The sequence below is a fragment of the Ranitomeya variabilis genome, chromosome 4 (assembly GCF_051348905.1).
Source record: "Ranitomeya variabilis isolate aRanVar5 chromosome 4, aRanVar5.hap1, whole genome shotgun sequence".
Lineage (NCBI taxonomy): Eukaryota > Metazoa > Chordata > Amphibia > Anura > Dendrobatidae > Ranitomeya > Ranitomeya variabilis.
The window spans coordinates 456668638-456695831 of record NC_135235.1 but is presented as its reverse complement, the minus strand read 5'-3'; the positions used below and the strand labels follow the sequence as shown (position 1 = coordinate 456695831).

At 45.7% G+C, this 27194-nt stretch overlaps 1 long non-coding RNA gene across 1 annotated transcript; it reads left to right on the top strand.

The window, feature by feature from the left end:
* LOC143769016 (uncharacterized) lies at nt 1-27194 on the top strand. The gene is made up of 3 exons (XR_013214164.1): nt 1-73; nt 20869-20925; nt 27108-27194. It is a non-coding gene; the product is annotated as an uncharacterized LOC143769016 (long non-coding RNA).

Genomic DNA, 27194 nt, shown 5'->3' with positions numbered 1-27194 from the left:
GTATATTAGAAAAGGGTATATCTGCACAGAGATTGAAGCTTCACAGACTGGGAGTTCTGTGGAAACTGTTTGGGTAAGAATACAAGGAGAGAATAACAAGAAGGACACAATTGTAGGCATTAACTACAGGCCTTTTATTCAACCAAATGTCCCAAAGTGTTTGGCACTTCACAAAATATAATTCAACCATATAGGAACTCAGCCTGTATAAACCCTGAGTCCACAAGAAGAGAACCAAAGAGATAGATAACCCTTAATATATAATATTTTATTAATATAATTAAAATTTGAACAGATATGGTACAAATTACAAAAAGACACCCAAGGGAGCAGGAATGCATCTAAATTTGTAAAATACCAATGTATGGCCCATGTCATTCAGAATATAGTACAGTCTATAAAAGGATAATAGAACGCTATAAGCTACCTGGTTTAGCTATAATATACACTGATTAGAAAAGTTTGCCTAATGCCCCAATAGGGTATATTGGCAAATGCTGGTGCTGATACCATAATTAAAGGTGCATATTACCTGGTAGCTGTGAACGCAATAAAGTGTCCAAAATAGTGACAGATGCTGAAGTTAGATGCTTCTAGGTGATTCCGTGCTCCCCTGTCGCCCCGACGCGCGTTTCGCCCTTGGCTTCTTCCGGGACGCCCCCGGAAGAAGCCAAGGGCGAAACGCGCGTCGGGGCGACAGGGGAGCACGGAATCACCTAGAAGCATCTAACTTCGGCACCTGTCACTATTTTGGACCCTTTATTGCGTTCACAGCTACCAGGTAATATGCACCTTTAATTATGGTATCAGCACCAGCATTTGCCAATATACCCTATTGGGGCATTAGGCAAACTTTTCTAATCAGTGTATATTATAGCTAAACCAGGTAGCTTATAGCGTTCTATTATCCTTTTATAGACTGTACTATATTCTGAATGACATGGGCCATACATTGGTATTTTACAAATTTAGATGCATTCCTGCTCCCTTGGGTGTCTTTTTGTAATTTGTACCATATCTGTTCAAATTTTAATTATATTAATAAAATATTATATTTTAAGGGTTATCTATCTCTTTGGTTCTCTTCTTGTGGACTCAGGGTTTATACAGGCTGAGTTCCTATATGGTTGAATTAACTACAGGCCGCCTGTGCAAGCTGAAGATATGGATGAACTCTTTATGCATCAAATGGCCACGTTCGCAAAAAAAATGCAGTTGTCATGGGAGATTTAAACTATCCTGACATTTGTTGGGAATCTCTCTCAGGCAAAACTAATAGGTCAAGCAAATTCTTATCCTCTCTTGCTGACTATTTTATCTTCCAAAAGGTAGGAGAGAAAACAAGGGGATCTGCTACCTTGGATCTAATCCTTATAAACAGGGAGGAAATGGTCAAGGAGGTAAGAGTGGCTGGGACCCTAGGAGGTAGCGACCATGCTATTTTAGAATTTTGGATAACTAGAGGAGGAAGACCTGTGAAGACTCAGACATCAAGGTTATGCAGCGCCCCAGAGTCCTGGTCGTTGCAGTACTGATGCTCCGCCGCTAAGGGGGGCTATGGTACGTCTGATGGCACTGAAGGAGTTCATCTGACCAGGTATCACAGACACCAATACACTTCACAGTCTGGCCTCCAGGGGGAGCTAAGGGTGCTATGTATTAGGCCACTCCTCACAATCTGGTAAAACTGGGGGTTGGATAGGAAGTTAGGAGAGAAGCTGACTGGGAATTGAACAGGCAACATCCTGTGGCAGAGGGTGTTGCGGGGAGAGACTCAGGGGGGTCCTTGTCAGGAGTGGGATCCTGGCAGAGGCCTAGCACGAGATAGAGAGCTACGGAGCTGCGCCTGCCCCACGTGCGGCAGCATCCTAAGAAAGGATAAGAAGCGAGGTGCATTGAGGAGGGTGAGAAACGAGATCAACGCAATAAGGAGAAACACCAGTAGGAGTCGTGCTGACAGACCGAGGCAACATCCTACTGAGGCGCGTAGCCGGTGGCCAGAACGCCGAGGAAGTAAATGACTATGGGTGGATGACAAACTCATATTCAGTGGTCAGTGTCAGGCAGCTGCTACAAAGGCAAATAAAATAATGGGATGTATTAAAAGAGGCATAGATGCTCATGAGGAGAACATAATTTTACCTCTATACAAGTCACTAGTTCGACCACACTTAGAATACTGTGCACAGTTCTGGTCTCCGGTGTATAAGAAAGACATAGCTGAACTGGAGCGGGTGCAGAGAAGAGCGACCAAGGTTATTAGAGGACTGGGGGGTCTGCAATACCAAGATAGGTTATTACACTTGGGGCTATTTAGTTTGGAAAAACGAAGACTAAGGGGTGATCTTATTTTAATGTATAAATATATGAGGGGACAGTACAAAGACCTTTCTGATGATCTTTTTAATCATAGACCTGAGACAGGGACAAGGGGTCATCCTCTACGTCTGGAGGAAAGAAGGTTTAAGCATAATAACAGACGCGGGTTCTTTACTGTAAGAGCAGTGAGACTATGGAACTCTCTGCCATATGATGTTGTAATGAGTGATTCATTAATTAAATTTAAGAGGGGACTGGATACCTTTCTGGAAAAGTATAATGTTACAGGGTATATAAACTAGATTCCTTGATAAGGCGTTGATCCAGGGAACTAGTCTGATTGCCGTATGTGGAGTCGGGAAGGAATTTTTTTCCCCATGGTGGAGTTACTCTTTGCCACATGGGGTTCTTTTGCCTTCCCCTGGATCAACATGTTAGGGCATGTTAGGTTAGGCTATGGGTTGAACTAGATGGACTTACAGTCTTCCTTCAACCTTAATAACTATGTAACTATGTAACTATGTAACTATGTATTACTTCAAACAGAGGTAGGACAGTTGATTACAGGTTGGCTGTCTCACACAAATCACCTATGAAGACATGGGAGGCAACCGTGGGAGAGGGGCGACACTAGGGTCCCGGAAGAACTCCAGGCCTACCCATCATACGGGTGCGTCCTAGCCAAATCATCTGGGGGACGAAGCAGAACATCTTAATCGAGTTGTGAGGGAACTTCAGAAACAGACACAACAGTTGTGGGGACTATCCCGTGGTGCTCAGCAGGGAAGGACCACAACACACAAGCGCTAGAAGGTAGGCACCGATTTCCACCTGCAAAGGGAACTCTGGAGGTGCCATTGGACCAGCCGGACTCTCACCGCCCGGTTGTCCGTATTTCAGACTGAGGACCCTGAAGCCTTCAGTAAAGAGGTAAAGAGACTGCATCCCTGTGTCCTCGTAATTGATTGCGCCTTGCACCACACACCGAACTGTTATTTCTTTATTGGACGCCCCTAGCAGGGTCGCAGGCCGGGGTCTAGCCACCGTGACATCGCCAGAGCCAGAAGAGAGACCCGGTACTGAGTACGCTGTGGCCCTGGGCCCGGGGGCGCTCCAAACTTGGCGTCATGAACAGGATCCTACTTAAGCCCGAGGATCGGGTCATGTGTGCCTTGGAGCTGTGATTGAATTGTGCTTGGACTGTGATTTATTGAAAAGACTGTGTATTGCCATTACCACAAGGACTACCGCCAAAACCGCCGCCATTATAGTACCATGTGGCGTGCAGGACGAGTGGGGCGTGTCATCGTGGGTGTAGCCTGGAAGAATGGCGCGAAGGTGAAACCATCCCCTCACAGATACTACTATGTCCGAGAGATATGTCCATCGACGAGAAAGGTACGCCTCCTAGTGTGGGATGGTGAAGGAGAGAGAGGCCGCCCTCCGGACGGGGAGGAGCAGGAACCGCTGGATGCCTCGAGGTAGAATCCGGTTGGCAGCATGGCAAGCGGAAGCCACCCAGGAGAGGGGGAGAAGACCTGTACCAGTCCCCACCAATGGGAGGAGAGGGAGCGCCTACCAGGCTGCGCGGACCAGGAAATCCTCGGAGCAGAGGTGGAAGAGCTGTGCCGGCAGTTCCGGAGTCTGTGCCAGCGAGCGGCCGTCGCTAGTGAGGGACCGTGTCATCACCAGGCACCGATACCGCAGCCTGCAGCAGAGGAGACCGGCGCCGGAGATGCTCCGGAAACATGTAGCAGTGCCGACCCTGCTGCAGCAACTGAAGAGCCCTTGCTGGTGGATGTGGACTTACCCCCCACCGCGACCACCCGGACGGGTGTGTAGTCGCATTGAATGCGAGAGGCCTTGGGAAACCCTGCAGACGGCCGACAACCCCCTGCGACCCATCAAGCAGCCCGTAAGTTTCCAGGGGGAATGGGTGACCTTCAAGTGGACCTGTGCGACCACTACCGACCTGATTGGGTTCCCAGGAGATGTCCAGGAGGAGGGGGAGAGTATCGAGGTCATCCGCCAGAGGGAGTACCGCCAGCAGCTGAGCCAGCAGGAGGAGGAGTGAGCCCACAAGAAAGAGCTCCGGCGTCAGGCAGGCCGGGATCTCTATCCGGGGGACCGTGTTCGGTACACCCGGCATTGGGGAGAAAAAGGGTGGTATGCCCTGCATGTGCACAAATACCGACCAGAGGTGACTGTACCATCACATGCCTCCCCACCAGTGGCTCTCCCAGCGATTACCCTATGTGCCAAGTGCCTGAGGACCATCACACCAAGGCGGACTCTGAGCACACAAACTCCAATCCAGAGTGCAGATGCCCTCTATGTGGTGGCAAGTGAAGTCCAACCCTCAAGGTGGCCATCACTGGAATCAAACTAAACCTCGGAAACCTGAAACTGTAAATAGTTAACTGTTTGTTTTCCTGCTGTTTTGCTGCTAATACCCGATCAAGGTTATTCTTAAAGGGATCCCTTTGTTTACCCGGGATCCCTATTGCTCCTTATTGTTGCTTTTATTTCCCTTTTTGCTCCTTGTTCACCCATGTTGCAAAGACTACCGAATCATGGACGGTGAGTGATTCACAAACTGTTTTGTAAATAGTTTGCACGTTCTTAAAGGTGCCCTCTACTGGTTTTACAAAAGAAAGGACTCTTTGCGAAGAAACTGTTCCTGGAAACAGCACCGGAGTCCTTACTGCATAGGGACTTGCAGCTTGAGAAGTTGCACTACCTCATAGAGACTTGGTCCCTTCTTAAAGGGAACGTTCATCGATAGCACTTAGAGAATGACGATGCTTTAAAAGAAGAAGTAATAATGCTGATATGTAACAGTTATATGTAGTTAGCTAGTTAATTGTGAGGAATGTTTAATAATGTGTTAGAGAATGAGGACAGGAAGTGAACCCGTAAGGGGTTAGTCGGCGAGTCCTCCTAGGAGCCATACAGAGATGGCTCGGTGATCCTGAACTGAGAGAGGGAAGATAAGTTCTGTACTGTGTATAGTAGCAGAAAGGCAGGAGGCCCGGGCGGAAAGGGGCGGTCCTGCAACAGAGCGAGAGGCAGTAGGCCTGGGCAAATAGACAGGCTGTCGTGTGAATGTAAAGTTGGAAAAATGAAGAAAAGTTGATTAGCATTATAGTGTTTTATAAGTAATTCTTTAGTGGGTTCAGCTTATACGCTGTTATGAACTATACTTTTGGGCTCCCTCTTGTGGTCACTCGCGGTATGGCTCTTGGATTCTCTTTCCTCAGGTTGGTAGTCACCTGTTCATTAAGACTCTGGGTGTTTCTATTTAAACTTCCTGGAGTCTTAGTCCATTGCCTGGCATCCATGTAATCAGTCCTTGTCTGGTTGCTCTTGTCTACTGGTCCTGATTTTTGCAACATAAGCTAAGTCCTGCTTTCTTGTTTTTTGTTTATTTGTATTATTCTGTTTTTTGTCCAGCTTGTTCATAATGTGATACCTGATTTTGCTGGAAGCTCTTAGGGGGCTGATATTCTCCCCCCATACCGTTAGTCGGTACGGGGGTTCTTGGATATTCAGCGTGGATATTTTAGTAGGGTTTTTCGCTGACCACATAAGTCCGCTTTCTATATTTCTGCTATTATTTAGTGGGCCTCTCTTTGCTGAATCTAGTTCATACTTACGTTTGTCCTTTCCTCTTACCTCACCGTTATTATTTGTTGGGGGCCTGTATCTACTTTGGGGTATCTTTCTCTGGAGGCAAGTGAGGTCTGTATTTTCTCTGAAAGGGTTATTTAGATCTCCGGCTGGCGCGAGACGTCTAGAACCAACATAGGCACGTTCCCCGGCTGCTATTATTTGTGGGCTAGGATCAGGTATGTGGTCAGCTCAGTTACCACCTCCCTAAGAGCTAGTTTTTATGTTTGCAGACTTTGCTGAAGACCCTGAGATCCTCTGCCATTAGGATCACAACAGTATGCCAGGCCACTGAATAGTTAATGCATTGCAGAAGTGGGATTAAAAGAAAAAAGAAGTTCTGAGTTTTTTTTTTTTTTTCTTCCTTCCCCTTTACCTCTGAATGGCTTGAAACTCTGCTGCAGACATGAATGTGCAAACTCTGATTACTAGTGTAGATCAGCTTGCTGCTCGTGTGCAGAGCATTCAGGATTTTGTTATTGGCAGTCCTATGTCAGAGCCTAAGATTCCTATTCCTGAGCTGTTCTCTGGAGATCAATTTAAATTTAGGAATTTTAGGAATAATTGTAAATTGTTTCTATCTTTGAGACCTCGTTCGTCTGGAGACTCAGCTCAGCAAGTTAAAATTGTTATCTCCTTCTTGCGGGGCGACCCTCAGGATTGGGCTTTCTCATTGGCGCCAGGAGATCCGGCATTGGCGAATATTGATGCGTTTTTTCTGGCGTTCGGATTGCTTTATGAGGAGCCCAATCTTGAAATTCAGGCAGAGAAGGCTTTGCTGGCTATTTCTCAGGGCCAGGATGAAGCCGAAGTGTATTGCCAAAAATTTTGGAAATGGTCCGTGCTTACTCAGTGGAATGAGTGTGCTCTGGCCGCAAATTTCAGAAATGGCCTTTCTGAAACTATTAAGAATGTGATGGTGGGCTTTCCCATTCCTACAAGTCTGAATGATTCTATGACGCTGGCCATTCAGATTGATCGGCGTTTGCGGGAGCGCAAATCCGCTAATCCTTTGGTGGTGTTGCCTGAACAGACGCCTGATTTAATGCAGTGTGATAGAATTCAGACTAGAACTGAATGGCAAAATCATAGACGTCAGAATGGGTTGTGTTTTTACTGTGGTGATTCTACACATGTTATATCAGCATGCTCTAAACGCCTAACAAAGTTTGTTAGTCCTGTCGCCGTTGGTAACTTACAGCCTAAGTTTATTTTGTCTGTGACTTTAATTTGCTCATTGTCTTCCTACCCTGTTATGGCGTTTGTGGATTCAGGCGCTGCCCTGAGTCTTATGGACTTGTCGTTTGCCAGGCGCTGTGGTTTTGTCTGGAGCCTTTAGAAAATCCTATTCCTCTTAGAGGAATTGATGCTACGCCATTGGCGGAGAATAAACCGCAGTATTGCACACAAGTGACCATGTGCATGACTTCTGAACATCGGGAGGTGATTCGTTTTCTTGTTCTGCATAAAATGCATGATTTGGTCGTTTTGGGTCTGCCATGGTTACAGGCTCATAATCCTGTTCTGGATTGGAGGGCTATGTCTGTGTCAAGTTGGGGTTGTCAGGGAATTCATTGCGATTCCCCGTCGGTGTCTATTGCTTCCTCCACTCCTTCAGAAGTTCCTGAATTTTTGCTTGACTATCAGGATGTGTTCAGTGAGTCCAGGTCCAGTGCTCTTCCTCCTCATAGGGACTGTGACTGCGCTATAGATTTGATTCCTGGTAGCAAGTTTCCAAAGGGACGATTATTTAATCTGTCGGTACCTGAGCATGCCGCGATGCGTTCTTATATAAAGGAGTCTTTGGAGAAAGGACATATTCGTCCATCCTCTTCCCCTCTTGGTGCGGGATTCTTTTTTGTGGCCAAGAAAGACGGATCTTTGAGACCTTGTATAGACTATCGGCTTCTGAATAAAATCACGGTTAAATTTCAGTACCCTCTGCCACTATTGTCGGACTTGTTTGCTCGGATTAAGGGTGCCTGTTGGTTCACCAAGATAGATCTTCGTGGTGCGTACAACCTTGTGCGCATTAGGCAGGGAGATGAATGGAAAACTGCATTTAATACGCCCGAAGGTCATTTTGAGTACTTGGTGATGCCTTTTGGGCTCTCTAATGCTCCTTCAGTGTTTCAATCCTTTATGCATGACATCTTCCGGAAGTATCTAGATAAATTTGTGATTGTTTATCTGGATGACATTTTAGTTTTTTCTGATGATTGGGATTCTCATGTAAAGCAGGTCAGGATGGTGTTTCAGGTTTTGCGTGATAATGCTTTGTTTGTGAAGGGCTCAAAGTGTCTCTTTGGAGTGCAGAAGGTTTCCTTTTTGGGTTTTATCTTTTCCCCTTCTGCTGTGGAGATGGACCCAGTCAAGGTCTGAGCTATTCATGATTGGACTCAACCCACGTCTGTTAAGAGTCTTCAGAAGTTTTTGGGTTTTGCTAATTTCTACCGTCGTTTTATTGCTAACTTTTCTAGCGTTGTTAAACCTCTGACGGATATGACCAAGAAAGGTTCTGATGTCGCTAATTGGGCTCCTGCGGCCATTGAGGCCTTCCGGGAGCTGAAGCGCCGGTTTACTTCGGCGCCTGTTTTGTGCCAGCCTGATGTCTCACTTCCCTTTCAGGTTGAAGTGGATGCTTCTGAGATTGGTGCAGGAGCTGTTTTGTCGCAGAGAGGCTCTGGTTGCTCTATGATGAAACCATGTGCTTTCTTTTCCAGGAAGTTTTCGCCGGCTGAGCGGAACTATGATGTTGGTAATCGGGAGTTGTTGGCCATGAAGTGGGCATTTGAGGAGTGGCGTCATTGGCTCGAGGGAGCTAAGCATCGTGTGGTGGTCTTGAGTGATCACAAGAACCTGATGTATCTCGAGTCTGCTAAACGCCTGAATCCTAGCCAGGCTCGTTGGTCATTGTTTTTCTCCCGTTTTGACTTTGTGGTCTCATACCTGCCTGGTTCGAAAAATGTAAAGGCTGATGCTCTCTCTAGGAGCTTTGTGCCTGATTCTCCTGGAGTCTCAGAGCCGGCTGGTATTCTTAAAGAGGGAGTGATTTTGTCGGCCATTTCTCCTGATTTGCGACGTGTGTTGCAGAGATTTCAGGCTGGTAGACCTGACTCTTGTCCACCTGATAGACTGTTTGTTCCTGATAAATGGACCAGCAGAGTTATTTCCGAGGTTCATTCCTCGGTGTTGGCAGGGCATCCTGGGATTTTTGGTACCAGAGATTTGGTGGCTAGGTCCTTTTGGTGGCCTTCCTTGTCACGGGATGTGCGTGCTTTTGTGCAGTCCTGTGGGACTTGTGCTCAGGCTAAGCCTTGCTGTTCTCGTGCTAGCGGGTTGCTTTTGCCCTTGCCCGTCCCGAAGAGGCCTTGGACACACATTTCCATGGATTTCATTTCAGATCTTCTGGTGTCTCAGGGAATGTCGGTCATCTGGGTGGTGTGTGATCGTTTTTCCAAGATGGTCCATTTGGTGCCCTTGCCTAAGTTGCCTTCCTCTTCCGATCTGGTTGTTTTTTCAGAATGTGGTTCGTTTGCACGGCATTCCTGAGAATATCGTGTCTGACAGAGGATCCCAGTTTGTGTCCAGATTCTGGCGATCTTTTTGTGCTAAGATGGGCATTGATCTGTCGTTCTCGTCTGCCTTTCATCCTCAGACTAATGGCCAAATGGAGCGAACTAATCAGACGCTGGAGGCTTATTTGAGATGTTTTGTTTCTGCGGATCAGGATGATTGGGTGACCTTCTTGCCATTGGCTGAGTTTGCCCTCAATAATCGGGCTAGTTCCGCTACTTTGGTTTCGCCATTTTTCTGCAACTCTGGTTTTCATCCTCGTTTCTCCTCGGGTCATGTTGAGCCTTCTGACTGTCCTGGGGTGGATTCTGTGGTTGATAGGTTGCAGCGGACTTGGAATCATGTGGTGGACAACTTGAAGTTGTCACAGGAGAAGGCTCAGCGTTTTGCCAACCGCCGCCGCGGTGTGGGTCCCCGACTTCGTGTTGGGGATTTGGTTTGGTTGTCTTCTCGGTTTGTCCCTCTGAAGGTTTCCTCTCCTAAGTTTAAGCCTCGCTTTATTGGTCCTTATAGAATTTTGGAGGTCCTTAATCCGGTGTCTTTTCGTTTGGATCTTCCTGTGTCGTTTGCCATTCACAATGTGTTCCATAGGTCTTTGTTGCGGCGGTACATTGTGCCTGTGGTTCCTGCTGTTGACCCTCCTGCTCCGGTCTTGGTTGAGGGCGAGTTGGAGTATGTGGTGGAGAAGATCTTAGATTCTCGTCTCTCTAGACGGAGGCTTCAGTATCTGGTCAAATGGAAGGGCTATGGTCAGGAGGATAATTCCTGGGTGGTCGCCTCTGATGTTCATGCGGCCGATTTGGTTCGTGCTTTTCACGCTGCCCATCCTGATCGCCCTGGTTGTCGTAGTGAGGGTTCGGTGACCCCTCCTTAAAGGGGGGGTACTGTTATGAACTATACTTTTGGGCTCCCTCTTGTGGTCACTCGCAGTATGGCTCTTGGATTCTCTTTCCTCAGGTTGGTAGTCACCTGTTCGTTAAGACTCTGGGTGTTTCTATTTAAACTTCCTGGAGTCTTAGTCCATTGCCTGGCATCCATGTAATCAGTCCTTGTCTGGTTGCGCTTGTCTACTGGTCCTGATTTTTGCAACATAAGCTAAGTCCTGCTTTCTTGTTTTTTGTTTATTTGTATTATTCTGTTTTTTGTCCAGCTTGTTCATAATGTGATTCCTGATTTTGCTGGAAGCTCTTAGGGGGCTGATATTCTCCCCCCATACCGTTAGTCGGTACGGGGGTTCTTGGATATTCAGCGTGGATATTTTAGTAGGGTTTTTCGCTGACCACATAAGTCCGCTTTCTATATTTCTGCTATTATTTAGTGGGCCTCTCTTTGCTGAATCTAGTTCATACTTACGTTTGTCCTTTCCTCTTACCTCACCGTTATTATTTGTTGGGGGCCTGTATCTACTTTGGGGTATCTTTCTCTGGAGGCAAGTGAGGTCTGTATTTTCTCTGAAAGGGTTAGTTATGTCCGGCTGGCGCGAGACGTCTAGAACCAACGTAGGCACGTTCCCCGGCTGCTATTATTTGTGGGCTAGGATCAGGTATGTGGTCAGCTCAGTTACCACCTCCCTAAGAGCTAGTTTTTATGTTTGCAGACTTTGCTGAAGACCCTGAGATCCTCTGCCATTAGGATCACAACAATACGCCCTTAAAGGAAAAGTTAGTTTTATAAGAAGGTCTTTAGTGGATTTAGTGTGTACGTCCTTAAAGGCAATGTTAAATTATTGTTCAAAAATTTGCACTTAGTAGAATACCCGGTTGGGTAAGAAAAGTTATTTATAGTAAAGTTATTTATAGTATGTTATTTAAAGTATTTAACCATGTTTGTAACGTTCAAGTGTCCTCACCTCCCATAAAGGGAAGCTCAGTTCAAATTTGCTTATTGTTATTGAATTCCAAAATTTGTATGTCTTTTTGCTGACATGTATTGTTGTTTTCTTCCCAGTCCAGGAGTACTGGATTTAACCGGAGGGGAGTGCATCGCCCCAGAGTCCTGGTCATTGCAGTACTGATGCTCTGCCGCTAAGGGGGGCTATGGTACGTCTGATGGCACTGAAGGAGTTCATCTGACCAGGTATCACAGACACCAATACACTTCACAGTCTGGCCTCCAGGGGGAGCTAAGGGTGCTATGTATAAGGCCACTCCTCACAATCTGGTAAAACTGGGGGTTGGATAGGAAGTTAGGAGTGAAGCTGACTAGGAATTGAACAGGCAACATCCTGTGGCAGAGGGTGTTGTGGGGAGAGACTCAGGGGGGTCCTTGTCAGGAGTGGGATCCTGGCAGAGGCCTAGCACGAGATAGAGAGCTACGGAGCTGCGCCTGCCCCACGTGCGGCAGCATCCTAAGAAAGGATAAGAAGCGAGGTGCATTGAGGAGGGTGAGAAACGAGATCAACGCAATAAGGAGAAACACCAGTAGGAGTCGTGCTGACAGACCGAGGCAACATCCTACTGAGGCGTGTAGCCGGTGGCCAGAACGCCGAGGAAGTAATTGACTCCAAGTATTACTTCAAACAGAGGCAGGACAGTTGATTACAGGTTGGCTGTCTCACACAAATCACCTATGAAGACATGGGAGGCAACCGTGGGAGAGGGGCGACACTAGCGTCCCGGAAGAACTCCAGGCCTACCCATCATACGGGTGCGTCCTAGCCAAATCATCTGGGGGACGAAGCAGAACATCTTAATCGAGTTGTGAGGGAACTTCAGAAACAGACACAACAGTTGTGGGGACTATCCCGTGGTGCTCAGCAGGGAAGGACCACAACACACAAGCGCTAGAAGATAGGCACCGATTTCCACCTGCAAAGGGAACTCTGGAGGTGCCATTGGACCAGCTGGACTCTCACCGCCCGGTTGTCCGTATTTCAGACTGAGGACCCTGAAGCCTTCAGTAAAGAGGTAAAGAGACTGCATCCCTGTGTCCTCGTAATTGATTGCACCTTGCACCACACACCGAACTGTTATTTCTTTATTGGACGCCCCTAGCAGGGTCGCAGGCCGGGGTCTAGCCACCGTGACATCGCCAGAGCCAGAAGAGAGACCCGGTACTGAGTACGCTGTGGCCCTGGGCCTGGAGGGACGCTCCAGTTAGATTTCAGAAAGGCAGGTTTTAAGGGACTCCGAAAGAGAATCGGAGGGATCCAATGGCTGGATAGCCGTAAGGACAAAAATGTCCAGGAAGGTTCGGAAATCTGGAAAAATGAGACTCTCAAAGCACAATCACTAATAATTCTGAAAAGAGGGAAGAATAGGAAGCATTTAAGGAAACCAGGATGGATGAATACAGAACTTAAACACATGCTAAAAAGGAAGAAAGAAATGTTTATCAAATGGAAAGAGGGAGGCATATCTAAAGAAGAATATAATGCTGTCTGCAGAACTTGCAGGGCACAAATCAGATTTGCTAAAGCTGACAATGAATTAAGGCTTGCAAGGGACATCAAAAGCAATAAAAAAGGATTTGGGGGATATGTCAAAAGTAAAAGAAAAGTTAAAGATGCTATAGGATTTTTACAGGATGGAAATGATGAAATGGTAAGAAAGGATGTTGAGAAGGCCGAACTTTTAAATTCCTATTTTGCATCTGTTTTCTCTCAGAAAGGAAAAGTAACATCAACTGATTTTCACTTTCCTATTAAGGGAATAGAAGAATCCAGGATATCTATAAACAGAAAGATAGTGAGGAAACATTTACCGTATTTTTCGGACTATAAGACGCACCGGACGATAAGACACACCCCAAATTTTCAGAATAAAAATAAGGAAAAAAAAATGTTTCAAATGGGGGTACGTCTTGCAGTCTGAATTCAGCTTACCAGTGAAGGGATCGCCACAGGTGAAGAAGTGGTCACAGGGGCCTTTCGGTGGTCCAGGCTGGTGCGTTGGCCTCCAGGAAATCCCATCCCAGGCTGGTGCTCTGTGCTTGGGCAGGGGTGGAGGCTCTGTGCTCCGGGGCAGTGGCTGGGCTCCGGGGCAGTGGCTGGGCTCCGGGGCAGTGGCTGGGCTCCGGGGCAGTGGCTGGGCTCCGGGGCACAAGCAGTGCTGCGGGCAGTGGCTGGGCTGCGGGCAGTGACTGGGCTTTGGGGTGCAAGCTGTGCTGCGGGCAGTGGCTGGGCTCTGGGGCAAAAGCAGTGCTGCGGGCAGGGGCTGTGCTGTGGGGCTGTGGCAGCAGCTCTCTGGGCTCAGTGGAGGCTCCGACAGCATTTCATCCAAGCCTGGAGGTCCCCCGCTCATCCGTGAATGGCAAGTTGCGGTGGCCTTCGAGAACATGGGCGCCGGGAAAATGGCCGCCGGGCCAGCGCACGCTCAGATTCAGATCTTGTTGCCAAGATCTCGGGAGACGAGATCTCGTTGACGAGATTTGAATCTAAGCGTGTGCCGGCCCGGCGGCCATTTTCCCGGGGCCCATGTTCTCGGAGGCCAGTGCCACCACATCTTGCCATTCATGGATGAGCGGGGGGCCTCTGGGCTTTGACAAAATGCCGTCGGAGCCCCCACTGAGCCCAGAGAGCCGCTGCCACAGCCCCGCAGCACAGCCCCTGACCGCAGCACAGCCACAGCCGCACCAGCATGGGAAGGGAGGCTGCATCAGGACCGCCGCCGCATGATTTGTAAGTATGTTGCAACTACAAGAGCATCTTGTAGTCCGAAAAATGCGGTATCTAACATAAATGAATTCAAGTCTCCAGGTCCAGATGAATTACACCCCAGAGTACTGAAGGAGATAGCAGAAGAAATTTTTGAACCACTCTCCATAATCTTTGAAAATTCTTGGAAAACAGGAGAAGTCCCAGAAGACTGGAGAAAAGCAAATGTTGTTCCTATCTTCAAAAAGGGGAAGAAGGTGGACCCAGGGAACTATAGGTCGGTGAGTCTGACGTCTATTCCAGGAAAGTAAGTACCTGGATAAGAATGAATTGATTAAATAGAGGCAGCATGGGTTTGTAACTAATAAGTCATGTCAGACTAACTTAATTTCCTTCTATGACAGAATCAATGACTGGGTGGATCAGGGAAATGCTGTATATGTAGTATAGCTTGACTTCAGCAAAGCATTTTACAAAGTATCTCACACAATCCTTATTGAAAAAATGAATAAGTATGGACAAGGCAACAGTTAGGTGGATTCATAACTGGCTTAGTGATCTGACCCAAAGAGTGGTCGTAAATGGCTGCACATCCAGTTGAAAGAATGTCTCAAGTGAGGTACCACACGGCTCTATCCTGGGCCCTGCATTGTTCAAAATCTTTATCAATGATTTAGATGAAGGAATTGAGGATAAACTGATTAAGTTTGCTGATGACACAAAGCTAGGAGGGATAGCTAATACTAGAGAAGAGAGAGAGAGGATTCAAAAAGATATAAATAAACTGGAGCAGTGGGCAGGCAGCAACTAACAGAATGGTTTTTAACAGGGAAAAATGCAAAGTACTACATCTGGGCAATAAAAATGAAAAAAAACATAAACAGAATGGGAGGAATAGGGCCAAGCAACAGCACATGTGAAAAAGACTTGGGTATACTAGTATATCACAGACTGAACATGAGTCAACAGTGTGATGCAGCAGCAAAAAAGGCAAATACAATTGTTTTTTTTACAGTTTTAACAGAAGCATACAGTCTAGATCACGTGAAGTCATTATTGCCCTCTACTCCTCTTTGGTCAGACCTCATCTGGAATACTGTGTCCATTTTGGACACCACATTTTAAAAAAAGACAACAACAAACTGGAGCAAATTCAGAGAAGAGCGACCAGAATGGTGACCGGTCTGCAAACCATGTCCACATAGGACATGGTCTGCAAACCATGTCCTATGTGGAACATTTACAGGATTTGGGAATGTTTAGCTTGCAAAAAAGAAGCCTGAGAGGAGACTTAATAGCTGTCTACAAATTGTAATAATTATAGGGGATAGCTCAGGAGACTCTTTGCGTGGAACAAGACAACTACAGGACACAGTTTTATAAGTGGTAAAGTCTACATTATCACACTGTGATTCAAACAGGTGCAGAGAGAAACTCAAGTCCACAACACTTGGTGCAAATAATAAACGCAGCTTAGCAGTCTATAGGTAACTTCACAGGAGAATGCAATCAAGCAGAAAGTCTAGGAAGCACAGTTACTCTTGAGGATACTTGACACGAATAAATCCTTGTCAAGTCCAGAAATAGATAGATATGCTTATAAGGCAGTTCAAATCATATCTTATCTCAACCAGGGAGGCCTGGTTAATAGTCTCAGGATATTGCAAAGCAGCAACAGCTTACATGTCCAGCAAATACAGATAGAAGTAAACACGAGCAGCAGATGAAGGTAGATTACTGGAAACTTGTGTATGCAGAAGGAACTCAGAGCAGAGTAGCAGGATCACCACACAGGTTCACTGGAGCAGGTGTATAGCCAGGGAGTAATCAGAGGACAGGAGCTGGATGCAAGGCAGAATAATCTAGCACAGACTGAAGGCTGGGGTGGAGCTTTGTAGCAGGATGACACAGTGCTCATGAGACCAAAGACGCCATCTTGAAAAAGGGCAGTAATGCACAAAAGGTAAAATGTTCAGAGTCCTGACATTACTCCCTCCTTAGAAGCGGCCTCAGGACGATCCTGGACCTGGTTTCTCAGGGAATCTCTGATGAAAATGAGAAATCTTCTGTTGGGCATTGATGTTTTCCACAAGTTCCCAAGAGTCTTCCTCAGGGGGATATCCCTGCCGTCTTATCAGATATTGGAGCCGATTCCTGCGAATCCTGGAATCAATAATTTCTTCCACCACAAATTGTTCTTGCCCATCAATCACCACAGGCTGCGGAGGTGGCACAACACGTCCCTGGAAAGTATTAGGAGATACAGGCTTTAATAAAGATACATGAAAAACTGGGTGTACCTTCATTGTCCTTGGCAGCTTCAGCCGGCAGGCCACAGAGCTCACAATACCGTTGATCTTGAAAGGGCCAATGAATTTCTGGCCAAGTTTTTGTGAAGGAACATTTAACTTCAGATTCTTAGTTGCTAACCAGACGGAATTTCCTACCCTGAACATGGGTGCAGGTTTACAGAATCTATCAGCCGATCTCTTATACCGTTCTTGAGCTGTAGTCAGGGATTCCTTCAGAACCTCCAGGTTTTGTCTCATCGCAGTTAGCCTTTCCTCCACTGCCGGAACCGAAGAATTGATTGGAGACCTAGGTGAAATACACGGATGATAACCCAGATTGGCAAAGAAAGTTGTAAATTTAGTGGAGGCGCTCTGAGAATTATTATATGAATATTCGGCCAACGGCAACAACTCCAATCAATCATCCTGGAGATGGCTGACATAGCATCTTAGATATTGTTCCAGCGTCTGGTTGTACGCTCAGTCTGACCATTTGTCTGGGGATGGTAAGCAGAAGAGAGATAGACATTAATATTGAGTGCAGAGCAAAACCCCTTCCAGAATCTTGAAGTGAACTGTACTCTATGGTCAGAGATGATCTCATCCGGAACCCCATGCAACCGAAAGACATTCTGTATAACCAAGTTCACTGTATATTTAGCTGAGGGGAGGCCGGTGCATGGAACAAAATGAGCAGCTTTAGTCAGGCGATCTACTACCACCATGATTGTATTCATTCCCCCCGATGTAGGCAGCTCCACAATAAAGTCCATTGATATAGACCCCCAAGGGCAGGATGGAACAGGTAATGGTTGTAGAAGACCCGTAGATGCCACATGAGGAGTCTTGTAATGGGCACATACCTCGCAAGAGAGAACATAGTCCTTGGTATCCTTCAGGCAATTTGGCCACCAGAAGAATCGGCTCAGGAACTCTTGTGTCTTCTGTACCCCCCTGTGACCAGCCAACTTGGAGTCATGTACCAACTTGAGGATCTGCAGATGGACGACCTCAGGGACGTAGATACGTCGATCTCTGAAACACATGCCACCCTTAAAGACAAGATTAATATCCACAGGTGGGTTGGCCAGAAATACATCACCTTCATAGGCCTCCCTGCCCTCCTTCCACAAGTCCTGATCGTGGATAACTCCGATGAAATTGGCATCAGATAGAATGGTCTTGGATGTGGCTCCAGGTACGGAATCCGCAGCATGGATTCGGGATAAAGCATCAGCCTTCCCATTACATGAACCTGGATGGTACGAGATAACAAAGTTAAATTGATTTAAAAAAATTTTGAATGAAGCATCTGTAGAAATTTGCAAAACCAATAAAACGTTGGACCTCCTTAACGTTCTTGGGTACCGGCCAGTCAAGGATAGCCTGAATCTTACCAGATTCCATGTTCAGCCCCTGGGGAGAGATGATATAACCTAAGAACTGTATCTCAGAACGATGGAACTCGCATTTCTCCGGCTTAATATAGAGATGGTTCTCTTCCAGACATCTTAAAACAGTTTTGACATGTTCTTCATGTTCCTGTAGAGAGTCAGAAAAGATTAGTATATCATCCAAATAGATCACTACAAACTGGTCCAATAAATCTCTGAAAATGTCATTGGCAAGGTGTTGAAATGTTGCAGGGGCGTTACAAAGCCCGAAGGGCATCACAAGAGATTCAAAGTGTCCATACTGGCATCTGAATGCTGTCTTCCACTCATCCCCTGGACGAATACGCACCAAATTATAAGCCCCACGAAGATCCAGTTTAGAGAACACCTTAGCATGGCGGACTCTTTCCAGTAGTTCGGGAATCAGAGGCAAAGGGTAATGGTTTCGTACGGTTACCTTATTGAGTTCTCGATAGTCAACACAGGGTCTCAGGGTCCCATCCTTCTTCTTTACAAAAAAGATAGGTGCCCCTGCTGGTTAGGAAGAAGGACGTATGAAGCCTTTGGCCAGATTTTCATCAATATACTCCTTTAAGGCTTGAAGCTCATGTGCCGTCAAAGGGTATACGTTACCAAAAGGAATGGCTGCCCCGGGAAGCAGCTCAATGGGACAGTCATAATGCCTGTGTGGAGGAAGCTGATCTGCATTCTTCTTGTCACAGATGTCAGAGAACTCTTTATAAGCTGGAGGTAAAGAAAATACCTGTACATGTGGTTCCGTAGCCGTGGACTCAGGGACAGCTTCTGTTAACGCTGAGTTGCTCCTTGTTGGGAAGATAATCTCCTTGGTCTCCCAGTTGATAATTGGGTTCTGAGAACGCAACCACGGAATGCCTAAAATCACAGGAAAATGAGGAGAAGAAATTAGCAAGAAAGAAAGTTGCTCCTGATGATTAGGCTCCAACAAAATTTCAAGGGGTAAGGTCTCCTGATCCACAGGCCCAGAGATTAAAGGTGACCCATCCACTGTTTCCATTGTAACTGGAGAGGCTCTTTGCTGAATTGTAATGCCATGTTCCTTGGCAAATGCGATATCCATGAAATTGCCACCTGCACCAGAGTCAATCATAGCTGCACTGGAAATCCACTGTCCTGAACACAGGATCTTAATAGGGAGAGAACAGTGAGAGTTCTTTTCCTTCAGCTCCTTGGGGGGTGAAGTCATAGAAAGTGAATGGAATACAGCGTTTAAAGGCAGGCTACATTCAGAGATGTCAGATTCATCATCACAGTTGTCATACTCCCCTATTGCTGCTAGCACCTTGTTAGGCCTTCTAGGACACTTAGGACAATTGATCAATAAGTGGTCAGACTGGCCACAGTAGAAACATAGACTTTCACGAAGGCGATGATCCCAACGCTCATTGATCTCGCGCCTCTGAACGGAATCAATTTGCATGGGCACCTCCTCCACCTCCCGAGAGGTTTTACCTGCAGGCTCTTTGGAAGGAAGGGAAAAGTTAGAAAAGAGAGAAACTCAAGTCCACAACACTTGGTGCAAATAATAAACGCAGCTTAGCAGTCTATAGGAAACTTCAGAGGAGAATGCAATCAAGCAGAAAGTCTATGAAGCACAGTTATTCTTGAGGATACTTGACACGAATAAATCCTTGTCTAGTCCAGACACAGATAGATATGCTTATAAGGCAGTTCAAATCATATCTTAGCTCAACCAGGGAGGCCTGGTTAATAGTCTCAGGTTTTTGCAAAGCAGCAACAGCTTACATGTCCAGCAAATGCAGATAGAAGTAAACACGAGCAGCTGATGAAGGAGGATTACTGGAATCTTGTGTATGCAGCAGGAACTCAGAGCAGAGTAGCAGGATCACCACACAGGTTCACAGGAGCAGGTGTATAGCCGGTGAGTAATCAGAGGTCAGGAGCTGGATGCAAGGCAGAATACTCTAGCACAGACTGAAGGCTGGGGTGGAGCTTTATAGCAGGAAGACACATGAGACCAAAGACGCCATCTTGAAAAAGGGCAGTAATGCACAAAAGGTAAAAAATGTTCAGAGTCCTGACACAAATATCTCAAGGGCTGTCACATTGTAGAAGGATCATCTTTATTCTCATTAGCACAAGGAAAGACTAGAAGTAATGGGATGAAACTGAATGGGAGGAGACAGATTAAATATTAGAAAAAATTTTTTGACAGAGTGATCAATGAGTGGAACAGGCTGCCACGAGAGATGGTGAGTTCTCCTTCAATGGAAGTCTTCAAACAGGGGCTGGACAGACATCTGTCTGGGATGATTTAGTGAATCCTGCTTTGAGCAGGGGGTTGGACCAAATGACCCAGGAGGACCCTTCCAACTCTACTATTCTATGATTTTACACACACGAAAACACACAGACACACACACCGGAAAACACACAATGCATAGGAAAACACACACACATAGGAAAACACACACACACATAGGGAAATACACACAGGAAACAGACATAGGAAAACACACACACACAGGAAACACACACAGGCAAACACACACATAGCAAAATACACACACATAGGAAAACACATACACACACAGGAAAGTACATGCACACAAGAAAAAACACATACATAGGAAAACACACACACAGGAAAACACACACACAAACATAGGAAAACACACAAACACACACACAGGAAATACACACACAGGAAAACACACACACATAGGAAAACACACACACACACATAGGAAAACACATACACACACATAGGAAAACACATACACACATAGGAAAACCCACACACACAGGAAAACACATACACGCATATAGGAAAACAAACACAGAAAAACACACACACAGGAAACACACACACGCACACAGGAAAACACACTCACAGGAAAGCACACACACTATGAATCTATGATTCTATACAGATTGGGAAAATTGTGGTAAATTTTTGCGCTGCTGAATCACTAGAATTCCAGATTTATTCGTACATTCAGCTTTATTATTCTATGCGTTTCAGAGTTCAAGATTCCTTCATCAGGAAACACCACAGGAACCTTCAACTCAGCTACATCTGGTGAGTGCAATCTTATGGATTAACCTTTTAACCTTCTCAGATAAGACACTATTTGCGCTCTTTCCTTCAACAGTTTTCTATGATTCTATGACACACAGGAAAACATCATATGATTCTATGATTCTATGACACACAGGAAAACACACATACACAGGAAAACACACGCACACAGGAAAACAAACATACACAGGAAAGCACACATACACACAAATTGGAAAATGCACATACCTAGAAAAAAAACATACTCTAACCTGCCATGTTTAAATTATCAAATACCCCCCTCCCCCTGTTACTTACCTGGAATGTACTGGTTAGTGGGCACACAGGGCAGTTACTTCTCATCTTGTCCTTCTGTCCTGTGCTGCTGCTCTGCACGCTGATGCTCCTCCCCCTCCAGGTCCTGGCTGATCAGACATCAGAGACAGATCTGCACATAGAGGAGGAGGCTGCGTGCGATCACAATGTAACGCAACCTCATCCTCTTCTTCTGTGCCAGGAGCTGCCCTCTCTCACCACTGCATGCACATTCCTGAAGCCAGCCATGGCTCCAGCCACAGGTGCACGTTGTGTGTCCCGCACCCCTGGGCCTTCTCATCACATACTGCTGCAGCCTGCATGTCAGGGCGGCTGATGGGATGATGCGACCACGCACTACAGGTGCGCTATACATTAAAATCACTGCTGGTCCTCCAGCAGCCCTGTACAGCTGCTTAGGGACCGGCCCAGAGGGGCATATGCATTCCTGCCACCCAGCCCAGCCTGACTCTGATCGCAGCATTCTATGATTTTACACGCACCATTGAATACGCCTGAGAAAATAAACGCTGATATAAGCTGCCCCATAGATTATGGATGTTTTCTTGCATAGTACTCATCCGTATTCTACGGTAGTGTGACTTCAGCCCAAGGAGCGGGCTCAGGAGCTGATCCCGCTCTTTAATGGGTAAATGCGGTTTGATTATTTAACTGTAAATCACTGACAGCATATTTAAATTGTTTGGTTGCTGATGAACGTTAGCACTGTAGTATTATAGTACATGGTTTAAGCAGGTCCTAGTCCCTAAAGGGACTAAAAAAAAGTAAAAACAAAAAAAGTTTTAAATTATTAAAAAAATAAAAATAAATAAATCACCCCCGTTTCCCAAAAAGAAAAGGCCACTTATTTGGTATTCTTATGTCTGTAAAAGTCCAATCCATAAAATATAAAATTGTTTAAAATATGAAAAGAAAAAAATAAGCACAAATCCAGAATTGCTTTTTTTTTTGTCACCACACCTCATCAAAAAATTGAATTGAATAAATTGTCACAATTGTCATAGGTACCCTAAAATGTTGACAATTAAGGCTGCTGTCACACTAGCAGTATTTGGTCAGTATTATACATCAGTATTTGTAAGCCAAAACCAGGAGTGGGTGATAAATGCAGAAGTGGTGCATATGTTTCTATTATACTTTTCCTCTCATTGTTCCACTCCTGGTTTTGGCTTACAAATACTGATGTAAAATACTGACCAAATACTGCTAGTGTGACAGCAGCCTTAAAGGCTGGTGCACAAAAAATAGAGCCCTAGCACATTGATGGAAATATAAAATTAAGTTGCGCTTCTCAGAAAAAACACAGATCTACAGTATTTTTTTTTCAAGGATATTTTTTTTTTTACCATTTTGCATATTTGCAATCAGCATTAGACTGGAGCTTCTTGGGGCCCACTATGTAGCTACATAGAAATAAATTCAAGACCACTAACTGTGCGGTAAAACACACTAATATCAGGGTATAATATTAGGTAGTACACGTCTTAAAGATTTAGCAGGGGTTGGGGTAGCCACCCTCATAGATATTAATGTAACCCCCTCATAGAATATAATGTTGCCCGCCTCATAAAATATAATGTAGCCCCACTCATAGAATATAATGTAGCTCCACTCTTAGAATATATTGCAGCCACCTCATAGAATATAATGGAGCCCCCCTCACAGAATGAAATGTAGCACTCCCCATAGAATATAATGCAACCCCCTCATAGGGTATAATGCAGCCTCCATAATAGAGTATAATGCAGCCCCCTCATAGAGTATAATGCAGCCCCCTCATAGAGTATAATGCAGCCCCCTCATTGGGTATAATGCAGCCCCCTCATAGTGTATAATGCAGCTCTTCCCATAGAATATAATACAGCCCCCCATAGAATGTAATGTACCCCCTCAGAGTGTAATGCAACCCCTCATAGGGTATAATGCAGCCACTCATAGGGTATAATGTAGCCCCCTCATAGGGTATAATGCAGCCCTACCCATAAAATATAATGCAACCCCCCGATACAGTATAAAGCAGCCCCCCATAGAATATAATGCAGCCCCCATAAGGTATAATGCTGCCCCCTCCATAGAATATAATGTAGTACCTCTCATAGAGTATAATACAGCCCCCTCATAGGGTAAAATGCAGCTTTCATAGAATTTAATGCAGCCCCTTCTATAGAATATAATGCAGCCCCCTCATAGGGTATAATGTAGCCCCCTTATAGTATAATGCAGCCCCCTCCTAGGGTATAATTCAGCCCCACAGCACTTTCATATGGTATAAAGCAGCCCTTTCATAGAATATAATGCAGTCCCCTTATAGGGTACAATGCAGCCCCGCATAGAATATAATGCAGCCCCCTTATAGGGTATAATGCAGCCTCCCATAGAATATAATGTAGCCCTCTCATAGGATAATAATAATAATTTTATTTCTATATTCCACAGCACTTTACATTTTAGAGGGGACTTGCACAGACAATAGACATTAAGCATAACAATAAACACATAGATCAACAGATACTAAGAGGAATGAGGACCTTGCTCACAAGCTTACGATCTATGAGAAAATAGCGGAGACATGAAAGGTGGATGATAACAATTGCTTTCATTGTTCGGACCAGCCCTAATGTAGGAAATCGGGTGTTCATGTAATGCTACATGAACCGGTTATCAGCCAGAATACGTAAAAGTACAGGCACAGAATGCATAACGCATACGAGAGCATGATGCAAGGAACCTGGTTATGGTTAAAAAATTAAATGGGTGACACAGGGATAGTTAGATTAATGTGTTGAGGCGGTAGGCCAGTCTGAAGAAATGCGTTTTTAGTGCACGCTTAAAACTGTGGGGATTGGGGATTAATCAGATTAACCTGGGTAGTACATTCCAAAGAATTGGTGAAGCATGTGAAAAGTCTTGGAGACGGGAGTGGGAGGTTCTGATCATTGAGGATGTTAACCCCAGATCATTAGCAGAACAGAGGGCACGGGTTGGGTGGTAAACTGAGACAAGGGAGGAGATGTAGGGTGGTGCTGAGCCATGGAGTGCTTTGTGGGTGAGGGTAATAAGTTTATACTGATTTCTGGAGTGGATGGGTAACCAGTGTAATGACTGACACAAGGTAGAGGCATCGATGTAATGGTTGGTGAGAAATATCATACTGGCTGCCTCATTCAAGACAGAATGAGGGAGAAAGAGGGAGACCGATTAGTAGAGAATTACAATAGTCCAGACGAGAATGAATAAGAGATGCAGTAAAAGTTTTTGCAGAGTCAAAAGTGAGAAAGGGACGAATTCTAGAAAGGTTTTTGAGGTGCAAATGACAAGAGCGAGTCAGTGATCAGATGTGGGGGGTAAATGAAAGCTCTGAATCAAGTATGACCCCAAGACAGCAGTATAATGCAGCTCCTCATATAGTGTCATGCAGCCCCCACATATAATATAATGCAACCTGTTATGATCCGGTGACTTTGGAGCCGCATGAAACTTTCTCTGGAGTAGGTGGAACCTGTACTGACCGCAAACCCTGAACTAACACCGCAACTAGAAGTAGCCGTGGGGTGTGCCTAACCAACCCTAGACACTTCGACACAGCCGGAGGACTAAATACCCCTATAGATAGAGATAGGAATACTATCTTGCCTCAGAGCAGAACCCCAAAGGATAGGCAGCCCCCCACGAATATTGACTGTGAGTAGGAGAGGAAAGACACAAGCAGGCAGAAAAACAGAATTCAGCAAAAGAGGCCACTCTAGCTAAATAGGGAAAGATAGGACAGAATACTAAGCGGTCAGTATTAAAACCCTTCCAAAAACATCCACAGCAGATAATACAAAAAGTTCCACAATCTAACTAAAGACATGGAATGTATATCTGCAACTCCAGAGAATCCAACAAGACTGAAAAGATACTGACACAATCTAAGCTGGACAAAAAAACAATGAATAGCACTGAATTATTAAGCACACAGCATGTGTGCCAAAGAAACAAAAATCAGACACTTATCTTTGCTGAATTTGGTAGCAAGGCAGAGGAACCAAGCAAGGACCAACACCTCCAAAAACAATGGACAACTGGCAAGGACTAATGAATCCAGCAAGCCTAAATACCCCAGTCAGAACTGCAATCAGCAGATACACCTGCCCAGGACTGCAACTCAGGGACAACTGCATTACCACCTACAACCACCGGACGGAGCCCAAAAGCAGAATTCACAACAGCAACCCCCTGTAAAATATAATCTAGACCCTCATAAAATATAATGTAGCCCCCGCCATAGAATATAATCCAGCCCTACAGTATTATGGCCACCAGTACCCACTCACTGATATATACAAAAAAACCAACACAATACTCACCTCTCCTCCTCCTCACTCCCCCGCTGATGCCAGCTCTGCTTTGGTCTCAGCAGTTGCACGGCTGTCTGCCCGGCACACAGCATGTTGCGCGATGAAGTAACGTCATTGCACACCCGCTGTGCTGGGGGCAGAGGGGAATGATGGGGGAGGGAGCGTCACCTGGCACCCTCTCCTCCATTATTGCTTTCATCTGTATCAGCATCTATGATGCTGATACAGTTGAATGCGGCAAGCACCGGTGGGCGGCTCTGGTGCTGGGTGGGCCCCCCTGAGTCAAGTGCCCAATAGCGGCTGCGTGGTGTTTCGCTATTAGCAGCATGCCACTGGCTGGGGGCCTCTGTGGGAGCTGGGGCCCTAGTCTGCCTGCCCCTAACACTTCCCCCTATTAAAGTGAAATGAATATTCACTGCTCGTCACACTCATGGGCGTGGAGAACAGTGAATATTAATCTCTCTTTAGCAGAAGGCACAGGCTTTCGCCGCAGCAGCCGGCTCCTGCCTCCTGTCACCTGATGCTTCACCGCTGCTTCTCTACTGGTGCCGGACGGGTGCCTCTGATTCACGGGCCCCATAGCAGCTGCATGGTGTGCCACTATTAGCGACACGCCACTGGCTGGGGGCCCCTAGGGCAGCGGGGGTCCTAGGCAGCTGCCGGCCCCATATGCCAGCAGATGTGAGTGCCTGGGCCTACCAGAGAATCCTCTGATTCTCCAGTGGGCCAGTCCAACTCTGTTTGCAATTGTTTCCCTGTTTTTCACTACATTATATGGTAAAATGAAAAAAAAAAAGGATAATTCAAAGCTGCAACTTGTCCTACAAAACAAAGCCCTTATGGCTGTTGGAAGAAGAGGAAGAAAACACAAATGCGAAAAAATGAAAAAAAAAACACCCTGTCGTTTTGTAGGAATGGGTGATAAATGCAGAAGTGGTGACGTGTTTCTATTCGGCTATGTGCACACGTTCCGGATTATTCGCAGATTTTTTGTGTTTTTTGTGTGTTTTTTTGGCGGCTTTCTGCAGCAAAAACCCTTAAAAAACGCATACATTAATCATCCCATCATTTTTAATGGCTTCCGCAACTTTTGTGCACATGTTGCGTTTTTTTTTTCTTCCGCAAAAAAAACGCATGCGGAAAAATATGCAGCATGTTCATTAATTTTGCGGATTTTAAGCGGATTTCCCACTATACCATTGCATTGGGAACCCCCGGAAAAAAATGCAAAAAATCTGCACAAAATGCGCGCAAAATACGCGATAAAAACACTATAAAAATGTGACAAAAACGCGTGCAGAAAATGCAGGAAATTTCTGCATACTTTCCTGACGTGTGCACATACTCTTATACTTTTCCTCTGTTCCACTTCCGGTTTTGGCTTACAAATACTGATGTAAAATACCGACCAAATAGTGAACGCACACTAAATACTGGCACACTAACCAGACTCTATAGGAGAAAATTAACACACTCATCAGTTTGGTCAGTGTGTCAGTTTTTAACAGTTTCATCCGTTTTTCTCAGATATTTCCAGCTTCTTCATCAAACAGCCCATGAAAAACAGGCAGCACACAGATGGAATGCAAGTGCCGTCCAAGTTCTAACTGTGAA